The following is a 10,123-nucleotide window of genomic DNA, read 5'->3' on the forward strand; positions in this document are numbered from 1 at the left end:
TCCATTTTTTAATTTCACCAATAGTCCTAATAATATCTTTTAAAGCACTGTTTTTCCTGATCCATAATCTAATTCAAGATTCTATATTGCATTCAGTTGTTCTTTATGATCTCCTTTAACCTGGGAAGGCTCATTAGTCATTCTTTCTATTTTATGACAGTGCTGTTTTTGTTGATTGATATTCAGGATTGTTGAATATCCTTCAATGTGGATGTCTGCACTTTTTCTGTATTTAGATTATACATTTTGGACAGGAAAACAGAATTGATGTGTCTTCTGTATCATATTAGGATGCACACGATGTATGTTTATTCTTTATTGGTGATACTTTTGTTAGTTAAAATAGTATCCACCATGTTTCTCCACTGCTATCAGTTTTTCCCTTTGTAATGAATTAAAAATACGTAGGGAGATACTTTGATATCATAGATACCCTATTCTTCACCAAACTGTCAGTGTTTTTGATATCAATTAAGCATTTCTTTCCTGAATTACTAAAAGATGCAAAATAATGATTTTTCTATTTTTTTTATTCCCAGCACATTTGTTTGTCAGGGTTTTCTGTAAGGAAGAACTTCTGTTGCTCCATCATTTGAAAATTATGTTGTTATTGTCATGGTTTGTGTGCGGGTTGCAAAAGAATTTCCAGACATGAGGCAGAATGAAAGGAGATGGACTGATGGGTTTATTCTTTGCTTTTTTCAATTCAGTGCATCAAATAATCTATTTCTGTCCTAGATTTAACCAATGGGAACCCCATCATACTGACTTCTGTGTGTTTCTCCATTTTCTTGAGCACTTGCTTGCTTTAGGTGCAGCAAGATGTTTCAGACTTACCTGTACTTTCTGTAACCCAGTCCTGAAATCAGCCATTTCTTCCAGTTAGATGTGTTTCCTCTTAAGGAGAATGAAATTTTGAACATTGAATATATTTTACTTGCTGCTGGGGTGACATTACTAGAAGCAGTTGCACCAGAGCAAGAGGGGCTGATGCAGGTGCCCAGCGTGGGCCAGGGCATGCACTAGAGTGGTCACAGAACCAGCCAGAGCCTTGGGTGTTTCCAGTCTATTTCCTTTGCCTTTGTTCCTGGGAGTAAGCAAGCTTCACTAGCAGAGTCTCAGTTCTTACACCCCTCTGATAAGTCACGTAAGAGGACTCACATTCCCAGCATTGGACTCTAGCTCTGGGGGGTATGTTTCAAGCCCTCAATCCCCAGCCAGGATCCCCGAGCCTGTGACTTGCCTCCTCCCCTGTGTGTTCCCTGCTCAGGATGTAGCTCTTGACAGCTTCTCTTCTCTTCCTACCCGACTCTGTGTAGATCTTTCTTTAGAGCCTTGGTTGTAGAATAGCCTTTCTACCAGTCTCCGTTTGTTTTCAGAAACAGTTGCTCCATGTGTGTTTTCGATGCATTCCTGGGGTGGAGGTGAGCTCAGCTTTCTGTTCTGCCATCTTCATCTACCCCAATCCTACCTTTTACTTTTTTTAGAGCTGCACTCATGTGGAAGTACCATACTTTTTTCAACCACTTTCCTATATGTATTGTTTTATTGCATTATTTTACAATTAAAAATAGTACACACTGTGTTATGTAAGAGCAGTATTGCACAGGAACCTGGAATGTCAGGTCCATGAATCAAGGCAAATTGGAAGTGGTCAAACAGGAAATGGCAAGAGTGAACATCGACATTCTAGGAATCAGCGAACTAAAATGGATTGGAACGGGTGAATTTAACTCAGATGACCATTATATCTACTACTGCGGGTAGGAATCCCTCAGAAGAAATGGAGTAGCCATCATCGTCAACAAAAGAGTTCAAAATGCAGTACTTGGATGCAATCTCAAAAACGACAGAATGATCTCTGTTCATTTCCAAGGCAAACCATTCAATATCACAGTAATCCAAGTCTGTGCCCCAACCAGTAACGCTGAAGAAGCTGAATGGTTCTATGAAGACTTACAAGACTTTTTGAACTAACACCCCAAAAAGATGTCCTTTTCATTATAGGGGACTGGAATGCAAAAGTAGGAAGTCAAGAAACACCTGGAGTAACAGGAAAATTTGGCCTTGGAATACGGAATGAAACAGGGCAAAAGCTAATAGAGTTTTGCCAAGAGAACACACTGGTCATAGCAAACACCCTCTTCCAACAACACAAGAGAAGACTCTACGCATGGACATCACCAGAGGGTCAACACCGAAATCAGATTGATTATATTCTTTGCAGCCAAAGATGGAAAAGCTCTATACAGTCAGTGAAAACAAGACCAGGAGCTGACTGTGGCTCAGATCATGAACTCCCTATTGCCAAATTCAGACTTAAATTGAAGAAAGTAGGGAAAACCACTAGACCATTCAGGTATGACCTAAATCAAATCCCTTATGATTACATAGTGGAAGTGAGAAATAGATTTAAGGGCCTAGATCTGATAGAGTACCTTATGAACTATGGAATGAGGTTCGTGACATTGTACAGGAGACAGGGATCAAGACCATCCCTATGGAAAAGAAATGCAAAAAAGCAAAATGGCTGTCTGGGGAGGCCTCACACATAGCTGTGAAAAGAAGAGAAGCGAAAAGCAAAGGAGAAAAGGAAAGATCTAAGCATCTGAATGCAGAGTTCCAAAGAATAGCAAAGAGAGATAAGAAAGCCTTCCTCAGCAATCAATGCAAAGAAATAGAGAAAAACAACAGAATGGGAAAGACTAGAGTTCTCTTCAAGAAAATTAGAGATACCAAGGGAACATTTCATGCAAAGATGGGCTCGATAAAGGACAGAAATGGTATGGACCTAAACAGAAGCAGAAGATATTAAGAAGAGGTGGCAAGAATACATAGAAGAACTGTACAAAATAGAGCTTCATGACCCAGATAATCACGATGGTGTGATCACGGACCTAGAGCCAGACATGCTGGAATGTGAAGTCAAGTGGGCCTTAGAAAGCATCACTATGAACAAAGCTAGTGGAGGTGATGGAATTCCAGTTGAGCTATTTCAAATCCTGTAAGATGATGCTGTGAAAGTGCTGTACTCAGTCTGCCAGCAAATTTGGAAAACTCAGCATTGGTCACAGGACTGGAAAACGTCAGTTTTCATTCCAATCCCAAAGAAAGGCAATGCCAAAGAGTGCTCAAACTACCGCATAATTGCACTCATCTTACACGCTAGTAAAGTAATGCTCAAAATTTTCCAAGCCAGGCTTCAGCAATATGTGAACCATGAACTTCCAGATGTTCAAGCTGGTTTTAGAAAAGGCAGAGGAACCAGAGATCAAATTGCCAACATCTGCTGGGTCATAGAAAAAGCAAGAGTTCCAGAAAAACATCTATTTCTGCTTTATTGACTATGCCAAAGCCTTCGACTATGGATCACAGTAAACTGGAAAATTTTCAAAGAGATGGGAATACCAGACCACCTGACTTGCCTCTTGAGAAACCTATATGCAGGTCAGGAAGCAACAGTTAGAACTGGACATGGAACAACAGACTGGTTCCAAATAGGAAAAGGAGTACATCAAGGCTATATATTATCACCCTGCTTATTTAACTTATATGCAGAGTACATCATGAGAAATGCTGGGCTGGAAGAAGCACAAGCTAGAATCAGTATTGCCGGGAGAAATACCAATAACCTCAGATATGCAGATGACACCACCCTTATTGCAGAAGGTGAAGAGGAAGTAAAAAGCCTCTTGATGAAAGTGAAAGTGGAGAGTGAAAAAGTTGGCTTAAAGCTCAACATTCAGAAAACGAAGATCATGGCATCTGGTTCCATCACTTCATGGGAAATAGATGGGGAAACAGTGGAAACAGTGTCAGAGTTTATTTTAGGGGGACTCCAAAATCACTGCAGATGGTGATTGCAGCCATGAAAGTAAAAGACGCTTACTCCTTGGAAGGAAAGTTATGACCAACATAGATAGCATATTCAAAAGCAGAGATACTGCTTTGCCAACAAAGGTCGGTCTAGTCAAGGCTATGGTTTTTCCTGTGGTCATGTATGGATGTGAGAGTTGGACTGTGATGAAGGCTGAGTGCCGAAGAATTGATGCTTTTGAACTGTGGTGCTAGAGAAGACTCTTGAGAGTCCCTTGGACTGCAAGGAGATCCAACCAGTCCTAAAGGAGATCAATCCTGGTTGTTCTTTGGGAGGACTAATGCTGAGGCTGAAACTCCAGTACTTTGGCCACCTCATGTGAAGAGTTGACTCACTGGAAAAGACTCTGATGCTGGGAGGTATTGGGGGCAGGAGGAGAAGGGGACGACAGGATGAGATGGCTGGATGGCATCACCGACTTGATGTACATGAGTTTGGGTGAACTCTTAGAGGTGGTGATGGACAGGGAGGCCTGGCATGCTGCAATTCATGGAGTCGCAAAGAGTTGGACACTACTGAGCGACAGAACTGAACTGACTAAACTGATTGTTTGAGTTGTATCTTGAAAGGAAGTTTTAGGATTGGGATTTTTTTCTTTTCTTTGACAAGGTGTTACCAGGCTGAATGGAAGAGGAAAAGACCATCCATGTAACAAATAGCTTAAATGGAGTTATAAATCAACTCTGTACTTTTCAGAGGATTTATTCAAGTGAAGACATGTCCATTCAGGACTTCATGGCTTTTTCTTTTCTTTTTGCATATGTGGAAAAATAACAATGTAGTTAACTATTCCAAGGCAGAAGAGTACTATGAAAAAAGAATATAATGTTATGACTTTTTTAAGACAGCATCAGATATTTTAAGATTTGGGTTTAATGAGATGTAATTTTTTTGTCTTTTTAAAATGGATGGAAACTTTTCTTTTAATTTAATTTTGGTTGTTCTGGGCCTTCGTTGCTGTTCCTAGGCTTCAGTTGTGGCACACAGGCTTGTTGCAGTGACTTCTCTTATTTTGGAGCATGGTCTCTAGAGCTCACAGGCTTCAGTACTTAGAGCACAGGGACTCAGTAGTTGCGGCTTAGTCTTTCTGTGGTATGCGGAATCTTCCCAGACCAAGGGTCGAACCCATGTCCTCCACGTCGGCAGGCAGATTCTTCACCACTGAGCCATTGGGGAAGTCTATAATATTTCTTATATGGGATTTTTGTCTCCTCAATCTTCATTACCATGTATGTTTCATATTTTAAAATGAGAGTATCCTACTAAGATCAATTGAGCAGACCCTGATCCATATTGCATTAACCCATGGCCTTTATAGCCACATTGTCATTTTCCCTCACTTACCTCTTTCTCTAAGCAGATGAGGTAGGGAGAAAAAGAACCAGGTGTGGCTTTCTTGACATAAGCCATTTTTGGCCTATGTTATTTTGTGATCAAGCCTGGCCACAGTGCTTGACCTTGAACAGATCTCAGTAATAAATGGATTTCAGTTCAGTTCACTTCACTCACTCAGTTGTGTCTGACTCTTTGTGACCCCATGAATTGCAGCACGCCAGGCCTCCCTGTCCATCACCAACTCCCGGAATTCACTCAAACTCACGTCCATCGAGTCGGTGATGCCATCCAGCCATTTCATCCTCTGTCGTCCCCTTCTCCTGCCCCCAGTCCCTCCCAGCATCAGAATCTTTTACAGTGAGTCAACTCTTCGCATGAGGTGGCCAAAGTCCTGGAGTTTCAGCTTTAGCATCATTCCTTCCAAAGAACACCCAGGACTGATCTCTTTCAGAATGGACTGGTTGGATCTCCTTGCAGTCCAAGGGACTCTCAAGAGTCTTCTCCAACACCACAGTTCAAAAGCATCAATTCTTCAGCACTCAGCTTTCTTCACAGTCCAACTCTCACATCCATACATGACCACAGGAAAAACCATAGCCTCAACTAGACTGACCTTTGTTGGCAAAGTAATGTCTCTGCTTTTCAATATAGGGGACAAAAAATATTTGGGAACAAAACCATTACCAAGCAGAGAAATAACAAGAGCAAAGATTGCAGTTGTAAAGACTGCTAGTTCTCTGTCAATGGTTAAGGCTAGCATAAAGCACTGTCTTGAGCTGGTTTGCAAAACTTAAATCCCAACAACCAGATCAACTGGAATCTAAGGGATAATGATGCTGACCTTTTCTGACCCTCATGTTATTAGTCAACTAAAGTTTGAAGTCTGCCTACCACCCAAGCCCCTTCATGAGTATGCCTGTACCAATAGCTTAAAGTTGCCCAGTTTTGCTGTTCAGAGAGACACTGTTTTGGAAAAGTCCCTGGTGTTCTCCTTACTTAGAGCAAGTAATAAGTCTAATGCAATTTGGCTTGGTTGTATCTTACAGCAAACCCAGTTTTCAAGTAAAATTTCTACACGATCGAGCCTACTTTATAGTTATTCATAATTTTTATATACACAGCATTTAGTATACATACACAATATATTGTGATAATTGTGTAAGAGGAAAGGCTGGGGTGGCAAGGATTCCTAAGCTGGTTTGGGGAGAGGGTGAAGAAAGAAAGTTGTCTGAGCTAGACTTTAAAGCTTTTTTTTTTTTAAAAAAAAAAAAAAAAAAGGACCATGTGTGTCTGTTCTTCACACTACCCAGCACATAGGAGTTATTCTGGTGTGACAAAATGTTGTGAAAATGGAGGAAAATTGTTTTGGGTGGAAATAATAGACATCCTCAAAGGAGGAGGAAGGACAGAAATTAACATTTTTTACTGAAGCCCTAAAATGTGCTAAAAATGCTCTATGGGCAGGACTGAAGATAGATGTGAGGGGCAGTGATTAGTTGGTATGTATGGCCACGCATGATAGCTTCACAGTTCTCAGTTATATTTGGAAAGAGGTCATTTACTTGGAAAGAACAGGTAGTTGGCAACATAATTGGCAACAGCTGAAGCCCTCCAACCTCTAAACTACACTTTGTGTGAGGAAATAAATTCCCTTTGTTATTTAAACCAGATTCTGTTACACAACTGAAAGCAGCTGAGCTTTATGTCAGAAGATAAAGGTGTTAAAACCTGAAAAAGTGACAAATTCTCCCTGTTTTGCTCTAAGGTGGTCTAAAGAATAACAGCCATAGTTGCACCACTTTGGAACTTAGAAAAGCCAGTTCTTGGGCCCCATCCCAGACCTACTAAAATCTCTGGGGTTCACCCAGGGGTCCTTAGCAAGCTTTCTAGGTGACTTTTCAGCATGCCAAAACTTGAAACCTCTGCAGTGCTGAGCGACTCCTTATTTGCATTTCTAAAAAGCAACAGGTGTTGCTGATGTCCGTGGAAGGCAGATCAGCCTTTAAGTAGCACCTCTGAAATTCTGTGTTCCCTGAGATGTTGAAGCAAACAATTCAGAGCTTTGAAGAGTGTGCACTAAGTTTTCCTCCTCTTCAGAGGTAAGCAGTAACTGCTTATGAGCCAATTCAGGCTGGTTTCCTTCCAAAAGAAGAGGTGACTAATGGAGAACGTTTTTTTTCTCTGTAGATTAGGGATAAAAATATATCCTATTGTTACCAAAAGTGGGGTCTGGCTGCTTGCAGTACTGGAATTTCTTGGTCAAAAAGTCAATATGATGTTGTTCTGTTAGAGACAGGTTGTTTTTATGTGAAGAAACAGGGATGCTCCCCAAATCTGGGCACACAGTGTCATGAGAAAATCCTTGTTGGTATTCCCAAAGAGTTTTAAGGTTTTTCTTCATTATGAAAGAATTCAGAGACAAAGCAGAGAGGTTAAGAAAGTAAAATGAAAGTTTACTTAAGCAAAAATACACTTTGAGAGAGAGAGTCTGGTGAGGAGCTGGGTGTCTACAAATGGTTGACTTTAAAAAGATACACAGCGTGAAAGGTGAGTTAAGTTTTATTTGGGGTAAAATGAGGATTGCAGCCCAGGAGACGGCACCTCAGACATCTCTGAGGAACTACTCCAGAGAGGGGTGTGTGTGTGTTGGGAGAGGGGTGTATGTGGTGTGGGGGGGAGCAATATATGTGATTTTGGTAAAGGGTGCATTCATGCAATAAAATGCTTATCTTTACAAAAAGGTTCTCTGCTAGTCTTGGTGAGGAGCTGATGTCACCGTGAAGGGATTTAGTGCTTTTCTAGCTATGAGAAGATACAAGGATTGGGCTCATAAAATTAGTTCCTGAAAATGCCTATCTAAAGACCTGTTCGGCCTTGAAGGTCCCTGCTCCTTTCTCCTTGGAATAGATTTTGTTTGCGTCCTCCAAGAGTCTCTGTTTCCCTCAGTCCTGTGGAAGTTCTGTAATGAAATCCTGCTGACCTTCAGAGTCAGATTCCCTGGGGATTCTCAGTCCTTTTGCCAGATCCCCGGATTGGAAAGTCTTTTGTGGGGCCTAGAACTTTCGCAAGAGTTCGAGGACTTCTTTGGTGTGATTGTTCTCCAGTTTTGGATAGCCCACCTGGCGGGCCTGTTGTGCAGCTAATGGCAACCTCCTCCAAGAGGACTATTGCCTCCACCTGCTGCACCTCTCAGAACCGCTGCAGCCAGAGCCCCTGTCCCCGCGGCAGGCCACTGCTGACCCGTGCCTCCACAGGAGACCCTCAAACACAGGCAGATCTGGTTGAGTCTCGTAAGGGTCACTGCACCTTTCTCTGGGTCCTGGTGACCACAAGGTTTTGTTTGTGCCTGCCAAGCATCTCTGGCGGGTATGAAGTTTGATTTTAAATGTGATTGTACCCCTCCTACTCTAACTGGAGGGAAAGGGGTAGGGCACAACTTTTGAAAGAATGACATAGCCCAAGGATACAACATAAACTGATTAGAATCAAATGGGACCACGATGGCAGGCAAGACTAGACCTTGATCCTGAGTCAGCAAGTGAAATGACACACCCAGAGGTGGCATGACAGTTCCAAGGCCCTGTTAAAAGACCAAGGAGTGGGCTGTGGCCTAAATCCAGGAAATCTCCGTCCCTTCCCCAAAACAGTTGGAATAGTCCTCCAACTCATAAGCATATGGAATTACCCAGGCTATAAAAACTATTGCCACATTTCATGGCCATCGCGTTCACCCTCTGCAATGGCCCACACTGTGGAGTGTGCTTTGGAACATACTTTAAAATAGTATTACAAAAACAAGAACATAGAAGTATGTTTTATTCTCATGCCATGTTTTAAGCTTTTGACATAGGTTTCACTGTTATGATAAAAGTATACATCTTATGTGAAATTCTACTAAGTAATATGTAATTTGACAAATCTATTATTAAAAATATACAAACTTTCCTCTTTAGGAAGATATTGAAACTTTTAGTTTGAAAGAAAATAATTTATGAAAGCAAAGATAACTCCTATGGTAGTTTAATCCATACTTTGTATTAAGCCTAATAGTTTACAATTAGGAGCACCTATTATTTTGCTGGATTATTCTTTGACATTAATTTCTGTATGTAACACCAAAGTGCTATCATTTAGTAACTTTCGTTGAATTTCTTAAGAATTGTAATCTCACATTTTATTCAGCTTGTTTTTAGAATTATATAAGGCACACTAATGGAGAAAAATGACAAGGAACAGATTAGTGCCAAATAAATTTCCTTGTCATCATTAAACTATACTTCTTTCACTTTGGCTGGACTAATGTTGCTGTTTTTAGACTTCCGGGTATTTTCAAAACTTTCGTTAGATCACAAAATAAAATGAAACAGTAAAATGACTTGATGAAAGTTTGTTTCTGATCTACCCATGACTCAGATTCTTCTACACTCAACATTCCAGTTCATTGTAGCGTTTTCTGTTTGTCTACTTTGATGTGTATTGAGGTAAATGTAGACAGCATGACTCATTAAGGTTTTTGAGGAAAAAAATAAACTTCCCCAAGCAGTCCTGCAAAGGCAGAGAAATCTAAATCTCTCACCTCTGCTTTATCATAGAGAAGGTGAACAGAATTGCTTTCTCTGCTGGCTCTATGACCACCAGCGATGCCTGTTTTCATATGATTTGCCCAAATCACATCAGAGAAGGATGGCTAACTTCTGTTGGAAACCTATTAAATTCAAAGACCACGGAGCAATTTCATCAATTTCAGTGTCTTACTTGAATACAACTTTTTATTTATGTGCTTATTTTGTAAGTGATGCTATCATAAAAATAATAGAACAAAGTCAGGATGCTTAGAAAATTTTAAGTTTAGTTTTGCCAGAATTAATGGAATGGTTTTTCGTTCCTAAACAATGACATATCATAGTATGG

The sequence above is a fragment of the Bos grunniens genome, chromosome 14 (genome assembly GCF_055505025.1).
Source record: "Bos grunniens cultivar Pamir isolate PY7600 chromosome 14, Bosgru_T2T1.0, whole genome shotgun sequence".
In the NCBI taxonomy this organism is placed as follows: domain Eukaryota; kingdom Metazoa; phylum Chordata; class Mammalia; order Artiodactyla; family Bovidae; genus Bos; species Bos grunniens.